This window comes from Columba livia, chromosome 5 (assembly GCF_036013475.1).
Source record: "Columba livia isolate bColLiv1 breed racing homer chromosome 5, bColLiv1.pat.W.v2, whole genome shotgun sequence".
Classification (NCBI taxonomy): Eukaryota; Metazoa; Chordata; class Aves; order Columbiformes; family Columbidae; genus Columba; species Columba livia.
The window spans coordinates 61852832-61863365 of NC_088606.1; the positions used below are offsets into that span (position 1 = coordinate 61852832).

Genomic DNA, 10534 nt, shown 5'->3' on the forward strand with positions numbered 1-10534 from the left:
CATTGTATTGGTGGCCCTGAAAAGATTAAAAAGGATAAAATAGAGACTCATATGATGGGTTTATGAAGACCAAGTTTGAATCTTAATAAAGATGGTTTTGCAATATAGAAACAATATGTGATTTATTGAAATAACAGTGTGTGTTGGAAATTACCTTATTCTGTAGTAACTATCACACTGAAAAGTGATTTCATGATGACCATGAGGGCTGTCCTGTCAAAGGTTTTTGCAGCCAGCCATTTAAAACACACATCAACTCTTAAACAGTTATTTAAACATCTCTCAGTAAAATATTGAAAATATTTGATCCATTATATATATAATATATTTAATAAAGTTGATAAACCCCACACATTTTACATTAAAATTTTATGTGAAAAAGTATAACACATATCCCATTAAAAACTTGGATGAAAGAATAAGTTGAATATATTGTTTCTTTTATTGTTAGCAGGGATGTTACCTTTTGACCTTCCTTTTGAGATTTTTTTAGAACGTTTGATGCTTCTGATTGTAGTTTAATATTACTTTCTTCACATTGATTAAATACACTTCATACATCACTGAACAATGAGTAACATTCAAATAAGGCTGTCCACTGAACTGTCTGCAAAAATGATAAAGTAAAAAATTAATCTCCGAAGTAAAGTCAAGCCTGAAATTGAAATCTTTGACGCATACATTTCATAATTAGTTCATTCTGCTATATCTAAAATGCAAATATAGTGCTCTTAAAATAATTCGGATCTTCTTGCATGGAACATTAATGAATTGTTTTAGCTTCTGCACCTCTGACTTCGACAGACTTTGACTTTGCTGTAGTTTTCTTTCTCAAGTTGTTGAATTTTCTCTTCTGTGAGACTACTTAAATTACTCCTCCTTATCTCCTGGGTTGCTCTAACATTTATTTCAGTCAGTGGATCCACCTACATGTCAAGGGAAAAGAATTTCGCAAAATATGTGCAGAATCAAGGGTATAGTTGAAAGGATGTAAGGATATAGTTGAAAAAGTCCCCCCATTGCTCTGTCATCAGCCACTTCTGTGACTATTTTTAATGGCCCAGCTCTGTGTAGGACTATTATTTAAACTTGAGCAGTGAAATTATCCTGTCACAGGGGAGTGTTGTTGTTTTGGGTTATTAGATGTTTTGTTTCGTTTGGGTTTTTTTGTTGGTTGGGTTATTTTGCATGTGTGTGGAGGGGGATTGTTTTGTTTTGTATTTACATGTGTTAGCTTGGGTCATTTTCATCAAACAATTTACTTGGTGACCACAGCAGCATTAAGCAGGTGAAAGCAAGAGTTTGATAATGGGCAGCAATGTTGTTGACACGCCACATCTCACCAGAAACCTTCTGGAGGGTACAATGCTCTACTTGCATTCATATGGCAATGGTCTTGAGTGGTAACATTAAAAAAAGGATAGAGTTGCTGTCTTATGGCTTTTCTAGGCTTAATTTTTGTGAAGATTTTCAAGATCAAGTTTTGAATTTATGTCCCTGAATCTCACTTAAATGTCTAAATCATCCTCTAGCTTGGGCTGAGTTCCTGTTTTATGTGAAAGCGCTGATGAGTTAACATATTTCATGGTTTTAGCCTGATGAGAACTGAAGGGTTAAGTCATAGGTAATAGCTGTGTTAAAATAAGAAGCAGATAGTAATGCTCTTTGTCACTTCTAAGACAATAAATTGTTACATTTCAGGGTGAAAACACTGGAGTAAATGACGCAGCTTTACTGATGAACAGAAGGAAAATGAATCTTATATTGTACTCAAAAAACATGGCCTCCTACACCATTCACAAGTAAGTCTTTTGTTAGAATTCAGCTTATGAATAAGGAAAATCTTCATTTCATAACATGATCTAAGCAAGAAAAATAATTACTAAGGAGGAATATGTAATGCTTATGAAAGATCAGTCTCCTATATTCTAAGAAAACATATAGATAAGCTGATTAAAACAGAAAGCCAGAAGACTGAATCACTCAGCTACAGTACAAATGTGCTCTCTTACTTTCCATGTCTAATCCTTATTTAGGCTTGTATAAAATGAGCATTTATTAACAGATATTTTCCTGCAACTTAACAAAATAGCATTCAAGATCATGGTGGAAAGCTCTGAACAGCAGGTGGTATAAAAGTGATGTTCTTTTAGATGTATGTGTAGCTCTTAAAATGACAGCAGGAGAAAAGGTAAGGATGTCAACAGAGGAAAGGCACAGCAGAAAATCAGAGTGAAAATACCAGAGATGGGTAAAATAGATTCAGATATCACTTATGATGTACACCTTGAATAGTCCTATAATTTTGCCAGTATCCATGTCTCAGTCTTTATGTCTGGGGTTTAGGATATAGACAGGGGAAAAAAAATGTTCAACCATAATGATGTCTTAGAAGTCCTGAAAGAATTCTGGAGATTGTAAAGTTGGGATAAATGTTCAAAATTATTGTATTTCCTTCAAAAACTGAGATTCTTACTGATTTTTATACAATAACACAAGTACATTTTTGTCAATGCTCTAGCAGTGCTTTGTTACTAACCCTTTACAATGGTAAAAAATTAGACAATGGTATCTATCTTTGCATTCATAGCTAGCTGTGGAAGTAAAAGGCAAGAACTGCTGGAGCCAAAATTTCTGTGGGCAGATGTTCTACTACTTTGGGAGAAGAAAAAAAATTAAGGAGCTGGAGGAAGATATAGAAGAAAAAAGTGACAATATGGAAAAGTACTTAAATCATAATTTGTAAGTAATCTGGAACTGTCGTACCAGTAGCTGCGATCCATCACTTTTAGCATAACAGAGGTAGATATATGAAATCCTTTAGATGCAGTTACTTATAGATTACAAACTATTGTGGTATTTCTACAGGACTATCCACAAAAATGATCTTTAATCTAATTAGGTTAATTTTCCTAGACCACCTCTGTGGTTAACACAGAAATTCAGTGCCCAATGGACATGATAGGAAGCCCATTTTTTCTGCTTGTAGATGAGCCCTTGTGAACTCAGCCTTGTGGATGCTTATGAGACTGTGCTGCCTGTATTTTTAAACAAGGCATTTCATTTGTGCCTTTTGGAAATAACACATTATTAACAAAAAACCCCAAGACCAGCCTTGCATCAGTGTTGAACTCTTTGTAGCTCTTCTATCCGAATGGTTGCACATGCAAAGTGATAATATTTGTCAAATTCTCAAGAACTTATAGACCAAAACAGGAGGGAAGGAAATGAGGCATGATTTGGAATCAGGAAGTAACAGAAGACTAAGAAAGAAGAGAAAGCATGAGGATCAGGAAGTTGAAGTGGGAGACAGTTAATCAGTAACTAAAAACCAGAATAAGATTTATAAAACTCTTTTGAGACAATGGGTTAAATTCGCACTGATCATAGATTTTTGCTTTCCTCTTGTGATGTTTGCACCACTTTCTGTCCCCTCAGGTGTGTATCAGTAAGAATTCAAAAGCTAAAGTTTGAATTTAGATGTTTGAGTTTGATAGAACCACATTTCACCTAAAAGAAAGCAAATTTCTCTAACCTTCTATAACTTCATATGTGACTTGTATTCTGACTTTTGTTGATAAAACGAGAATAAGGTATAATTTGACATAGGAAATTATAAGTGTGCAAGCTAGTTGGAATAAACTGTGGATAAAGCAAACAGTTGTAGATGCCATACATCTTATTTGAGGTTGAAGGAATTTTAGTTTGCATCGAATTTTTCACTTTATTTTCTTACCCATTAAAAGACTATATATTGACCCTGAGTATCTGAGAAAAAAGAAATGGGAAATTTTTAATATATAAAAATGTAAAAGCCTCTCTTAGATATTATGTATTTGAAATTTAGAATGCGTGTGTGTTAGAATAAGATTGTCGTTGTTCCCAGGTCATTCTGTGTTACAAATTTTAAACTGTGTTGAGGGTTTAGGTTGTGGGGTGACAATAAAACCCTGGCAGATGTATTGTTAACCTCCTCTCCCCGCCATCTTCCCCCTTTTGCCCCTCCCTCTCCCCCCTTCCCACTCAGGACAGGTGATCGGGAGGGAAAGAAGGACAGAGAGAAGAGAGGTGGAAAAAAAATTAAAGATGTTTTACTAATGCTACTAATAAGAATGGAGAAAATAATACAAAATATACAAAACCAATCTTGAAAGTCTCAGCAACTGCAGAGCTGGCACCCAAAGTCCTGGACTGGACTCTGCAGCCAACCGGAGCTGGATTCAGTCTGTCACCAGGCCTCAGTTCGCAGAGACCACTAGCAAGATCCTCTCCTAATGCCGGCCATAAGTTAAAAGGGAAAAAAGGGACGAGATCCTTGTGATCTCCCACTTTTATATGAAGTATTCACGTGAATGGAATGTTATACACAGTTGGTCAGTTTCTTGGTCATCAGTTTCTCGTTGCCCTTCTCATGAGATGTCCATCTGTGCTTATCAATAAGTTTGTATTCCATTGCTATGTTTACCAAAACATGTGTCTGGTTCTCCAGGAAAATGCAGCTAACATGAAGCTTTAGGTGACAGGCAAATTGACTAAAAGAGAAACTTGTTTTTTAACAAAACCAGGACAAACTGTTTCCACAATAATCACCTCAGGCCATTTGTTTCATTATAGCATCAAGGTAAAAGTCAAGAGTTTTTAAGTAACACTGACAGCACTAAATGCACTGTTCTTCCTCAGCAGCTCGGTGGTTGGCCACCCAAGCAGTTAATCTCTAATAATTAAAGAAATCTCCCCTTGCTCAATGACAGAACACCCATAAATGATTATACAACCCCATTATTGAAAAAGAAAAGTATTATGCTTGTTTCAACATTTTACCATGTAAGTTCATTGAAATTCATTAATCTGCTCTAGTGTGAAACAGCTTTTTCTGGAAACAATTGAATTCTTAAAACAGCAGAGGTAGGCAGAGGGCAATGTACTTGCTTGAACATCAACTGTAGAAAGTAGCTGCACTTACTGCAGGGAGCAACAGATGGCGATATTTTCCTATATGTTAAGAGTTAAATACGGTGTCTCACTCCAACAGTTGTAAATCAAATATTGACAGTTATTGAAATCCAGCATAAAGATAGTTTTTCAGAAACTGAGTTCATATGTGACTTCTGGATAAATGTTGATTTTTAGAAGCAGATTACTTTGTAAAAACAACAAACAACCTATTTTATATATCCAGAATTTAAATATAAAAATATCCTAAAGTCTTTCCCTGCTAAAGGTCACTCTCTAGCTTAATTACTGCATGACTGTTGAGCCCAGAAGATGATATGATGTGAGAGAACACCAGGAAAAAGATGGTCCCCAGGGAACATTGTTAACACAAGGGATTTTACCTGTTTAGAAAAGATGCAGAACCCAGGTCTGCAAAAGGTGAAGGGGCTAATTTTGCTACTTGCTGAAAAAGGCTCCATAAATTTCCCATGCAGCAACAGGACATGTACTTGGCCTTTGCATGCGAATGTGAGGAGGTGGCTCGTAGCAAAACGAAAGAGCTGGTTCTGCCTGCCAAGCCCTTGAGCGCCTGTAGACACACACAGGAGCTATGGGACTGTGACTGTGTCCAGTATTCACTGGTGGGTGCCCATGGGAACTGCCGTAATTTCTGCTGCCTTGTCCATAAAGCACACTGATTCTCAATCAATCTTTTAGCCTGTTTTTCTCTAGTATTTAAAGTTAATAAAAAGTGAGTTTTTCCTGCCTCTAACATAGAGAGGATAGTAAATTATAAGTGGGACTGTTGCTGCTCCACAGCCAAATTCCTGCCACATCAGAAACTATGCTGGGTTCTAGTTCCTAGAAAGAAGTATTAGTGTGTTAACATACTGCTACTGGATTTAAAAATAATAATAATAATAATAATAAAGTTTTTTTAATATATATATATATATAAATATACACAAACATAAAAGTGAAATCATGACTGTGCTAAAGAGAACAAAATCCCTGTCATTCACTGTAGAATACATTTCACAACTTTGTCTAAGATATGGATATACCTTTGTGGAGGCTTTTGGTTGTTTATTTATTTATTTTTATTATTATTTTATTTATTTTTTTAAAAGGAATTTACATACAAAGTCAAACCATAAAGAAGATTCTTGCATTTTAAAATATTAATACTCCTGGCAAAAATTGTTGGTGAAATTGATGATAAAGCTGGATCCTCAAAAGACGAAGAAGGATCATTTAAGAATGATGATCTGCTAAAAATCACAAGACAGTGATTTATTTATATTTTCTTTGGAATATTTTCCCATCCAGTTCCCCTTCCTCTGCTTTTTGTGGTTTTCTTTTAAAACCCAACCTTCCAATTCTATCTCCACAAGTCTGCCACAAGTACTTACTTTTCTATTTTGGTTCTCATAATGGAGTTAGAAACCTGGGCTATAAAAAGTGGACTCTGAAGACTAATATTTGTGTATAACACTCAATATTTTAAATTCACTGAGCATTTTATCAATGTGAAATTCAGCTGTTTATTCCGACCTCAAACACAGCTGTCTGCAGGATTTAAGAAAGTGCAACCCAGCAGTTTGAGTTTGGAGACCTGTATGTTATAAACCAGTCATTCCCAGGCCCTGATTTTGGGAGTGTGGGACTATGACCTGGATGCTGGGAGGTTACATTATAGGAAAGTCACTGGATGATAGAGATCTCACTGGGGAAAGGGAATGACAACTGACAGTGTCATGCAGGCTCGTGTCTTCATCAGTGTGATGAACGCAAACTCTTTTTATTATTTCTTAGAAAATATATGCAACTTTGTAGATGGTTCTCCACTTTATTGTGTTTGAGAAATAATTGTGTTTAGTGCTTTAATGGGGCCTCAATATTCTTCTGTCATTTCCTTTATTAGCCGCTATTTCCTGCCAAGAATCCCGCAAATGAATTTGAAGAAAGTTAATGAGCTAGTCTAATGATGGATTGCTTTCAAGACTGATCTCAAGGAACTTTCTTCCCATCCAGTGCATGAATCATCGCCATTCAGCAGTGGACTGTTGGACAGACAGGTGAAGTGCTCTTTGCTTTAAAGCTTTCTCAACATGAGGAACGATCTTAGGACCACAGTATCATCAAATAAAAATGCTGTGCTGTTATGCAGACTCAGATTAGTATTAATATAATAAACCCAGACACTCTGTCCTTCAAAAACAGAGAGAAAACATTAGCATGTATGCACCATTTGCCTTTAATCCCAGAGACACACTGAACTTGCTCAAAATGCCAACATTTTTATAGATTGCTGTGCAGTTTACTACACTTCTTTCCCTTAAGAGATGAAACACAGCAGCAGCCTGACAGAAAATACATTAAACCAGTCAGAGGACCCATGAAGAGAGAAACTCCATCTTTCTGCAGTAATGAGAGAAATTCAAAGTAGGTTTCTTCAACAGAGGAAAGTTTCTGACTCCCACAGCAGCATTCCCTTTGCATCTCCTGTAAATCAAAACAAGTTCACAATACTGAAGATTTATATGTCCAGGACTATATTTTCAAGTTCTTCTATACATTTCTGACAAATTTTTCACTATATCTCAACTTGTGCAACTATTTTGCGTGAGAACTAAAATCCAAAGAAAACTCAGCAGAGTTCACCTATTTTAGTACTCACAAATTGATTGTAATAAGAAAAGGTTTTAACTTTCCTGAACGCCTTTTGTTTTGTTTCCTCTCAAAAATAGAACCACACATGCTTTTGTTTTTCTTCTGTAGGATCCAACGTGCTTTATTTCCTCATATAAAATCTTTTTTCAGAGACAATACTCTATGGTTGTTATTACTGAAATACTTAGTTTGAGCTGGCTGCAACTCTATGTGTTGTATGAACTGCATCGCCACAGAATTGCTGCTGCAGTTACACTGGAGGTACAGTTCAAGTTTCAGAAGGCAAGATTGTATTGTGTTATAGAAGTAGTTTTTCTTACATTAATATGGGAAACGACGCCACCTTTTGAAGGTGTTGATGTTGCTTTAATGTTATTCTTTATCCGTGCTTGAGAAGTTGTTTCTAGTTAAAATATGTGCTGGTAGATGCTAGAACCATTCCAGAAATTATTCTAGAAACTAATCTAGCAGACAACTAAAGCTTTAGTATAGGACTAAACTGTCACTGGCTGATTAGCTTGGCAGGGTCTTACTAACTGTTATATTCAAGAAGAGCACCTGCAACTTTCCTCCTCTGGTTTTGCAACCATTTTTCAGGGGCCAAGTGCGTATTATCTGGCTGAGTGCAAAGACTGACAAGTTTCCTTAGTGAAGGGACAAACTGTTCTGAGAGATGCCGGCTTGAAAAGGTGAGTAATTTGAAAGGGTTAATTAACACAAAGTGTACTAATAGAGCATGGATAACTGGATAAATCTGAAACTCTACTCTTCTACAGCAGAATATATTGTGACTCTAAAAGCAACAACTGAAAATATGAAAAAAAAATCCACATAATTTAACTTTTCTTCAACAACAGCCATTGATAGTGTCATGGATTGTAAATGAGCAATATGAACAACCAGGAAAGGAGCATGAAGGAAGAGCTGGAATCTGGAACATTGCTGAAGGAATGACTATGGACACTGCAGGTAATGAGACAATCTTTAAAAGTCTTAGTTAACTGTTTTTTTTGTGTGGAATTGTGTGTATATGGTTTTTCACACAGGTACAGCATTTTGTTACAGAGGTGAAAGAAAACCCTTTCTGAATAAATGCTTTAAACTATCTTTAGAAATCCTTTACGCTGACTTTCACTTTCTTACAGAAAAACGAACTCTATTAGAAAAAATATTAACATTGTAAAAACATAGTGATAATTTTTAGTTTTTATTAGCTTCTTTTTAGTTTAATCTTGCCTCCAAAAATAGCTCTTTCAGACTAAGTACGAATTGCATTACAGATAGATTTTACTTTGAAAAGATTGTGAAAAGTTGAAGGGAATACACCTATAAGGCTAGAAGTCTACATCATCCAAAGCAATGATGTGCCTAATTTGAGACCATAATTAATGTCACTGTAGGTACAAATTACACTAGTTGCTACCTAACTGACCATTACTTTTACAAATTTTTAATCTATGTAAACAACTGCAGTTATTGCACCAGTTAATTAAATGCTATTGAAAATCAGACTTGGTGTAAAGGTTATATTAAGTAAATATCAGACTACTTAAAATTATTAATTGATCAGTATTGTATGCAAAATGATTTACATTTCAGAGTAAGCTTTTGAAGTATCTTTATGATATCACTGTTAATCATTTTTATTGCTTCTGTGATGCATCTGTGAGTATGTAAAGATTGATTGTTCTTAATACCTTTAAAATAATTGGGAGAAAAAGAGGACTATTAGGATTGCAAATCAATTTTATATGCTAGTCAATCAAGAGAGTAAGAAAAAAGAAATAAAGGTTGGAAATTAACTCAAAGGTATAACAAACATTAAAAGTGTCAAAGAATTTTCATATTAAATTCACAATTATATTTTTATATTCTGAGTTATTAGATGAATATCAGTCATGTAAATTCAGATAAGAATTACAACCATTCCAAAATATAATTTAGTTTATTGAAAGTTTTAAAATTTAAGTCATGCAATAAATTGTGGGAATTAGATACCACAAACAGGTGGCTCCCTGCCTCACACAATACCAATTAATTAATTCATTATGTTTAAGGCAACATGAAGAGACATTACAGGAGAGGAGAGACCAGAAATTAAGTTTTGCTAAACACGTAACTAATATGCAAAAGAAGAATAGCACTTTTGGGGTTAATGTCTCTTTGTCTTCATTAGTTTTAAATGTGTAATAGCCTGTTTTCACAGTGATGAGATTTCTCATCAATTGTATTGTAGTTTATATTATAAGAGGCTCCTGAGAGGAACACAAGCAGAATGAGGCCCCTTGGCTTCTTTAATGACACTTTAACAGCCAAACTACAATGTAAAATAGAGGATGCAAACACCTACGCTGTTTTTTAATAAAAGTAATGTGGCTGATTTCTCTTGTGCTTTGCTCTGCTGTCAATTTGTGAAAAGACTTCACATAACTAGGACCCATGAGGTTCAACCTGGAGATCGGATGTTATCTTGGGACTGAAAAAGCTGACTGGAAAATGACTTCCATGTGCATTTGAAGCCTAATTTTAGGGACTTGGGTTAAAACATCACTCTACAAGAGAAACTGAATTAAATCAAGGACTACAGACTGAAGTACCCAGCGAAAAGCATGTCACTTTCTTGGTTTATGGGTGACTTTCTTGGTTTTCAGTGCCTTCTCTTTCCAATCACCTTTTATGCACCAAAATAAATATCTTGATGTTGTGCACAATTTCTGTCCAAGTGCTGTGACAGCTGCACACTTGAATTCTTCCTGTAACTCTGAAAATCTCCAACAACACTTATTTTTTCAGCCCACAAGGTGATTTCTTCTTCACAGTGATTAGATCCATGCTTATCTCATTTATATATATATTTTATTTTCCTTCCTCTTCCAGTTCTTAACCAATATTCATTCATCCTTTGTCCATCTTCAGGCAGCTTTTA

General features: G+C 35.2%; 1 long non-coding RNA gene across 2 annotated transcripts in view; it reads left to right on the forward strand.

Moving 5' to 3' along the window:
- The window catches only part of LOC110354916 (uncharacterized), a 95091-nt gene extending 86511 nt beyond the window's left edge, over positions 1-8580 (forward strand). The window contains exons 4-8 of one of the 2 annotated variants that reach the window (XR_002407166.2): positions 1702-1802; positions 2591-2742; positions 6860-7013; positions 8206-8297; positions 8466-8580. This is a non-coding gene — a long non-coding RNA (uncharacterized LOC110354916). Of the gene's footprint in view, positions 1-1701; positions 1803-2590; positions 2743-6859; positions 7014-7758; positions 7871-8205; positions 8298-8465 lie in introns of those variants that run through there. The other variant, XR_002407168.2, reaches the window with a different exon arrangement.
- The last annotated feature ends 1954 nt before the right edge of the window (positions 8581-10534 follow it).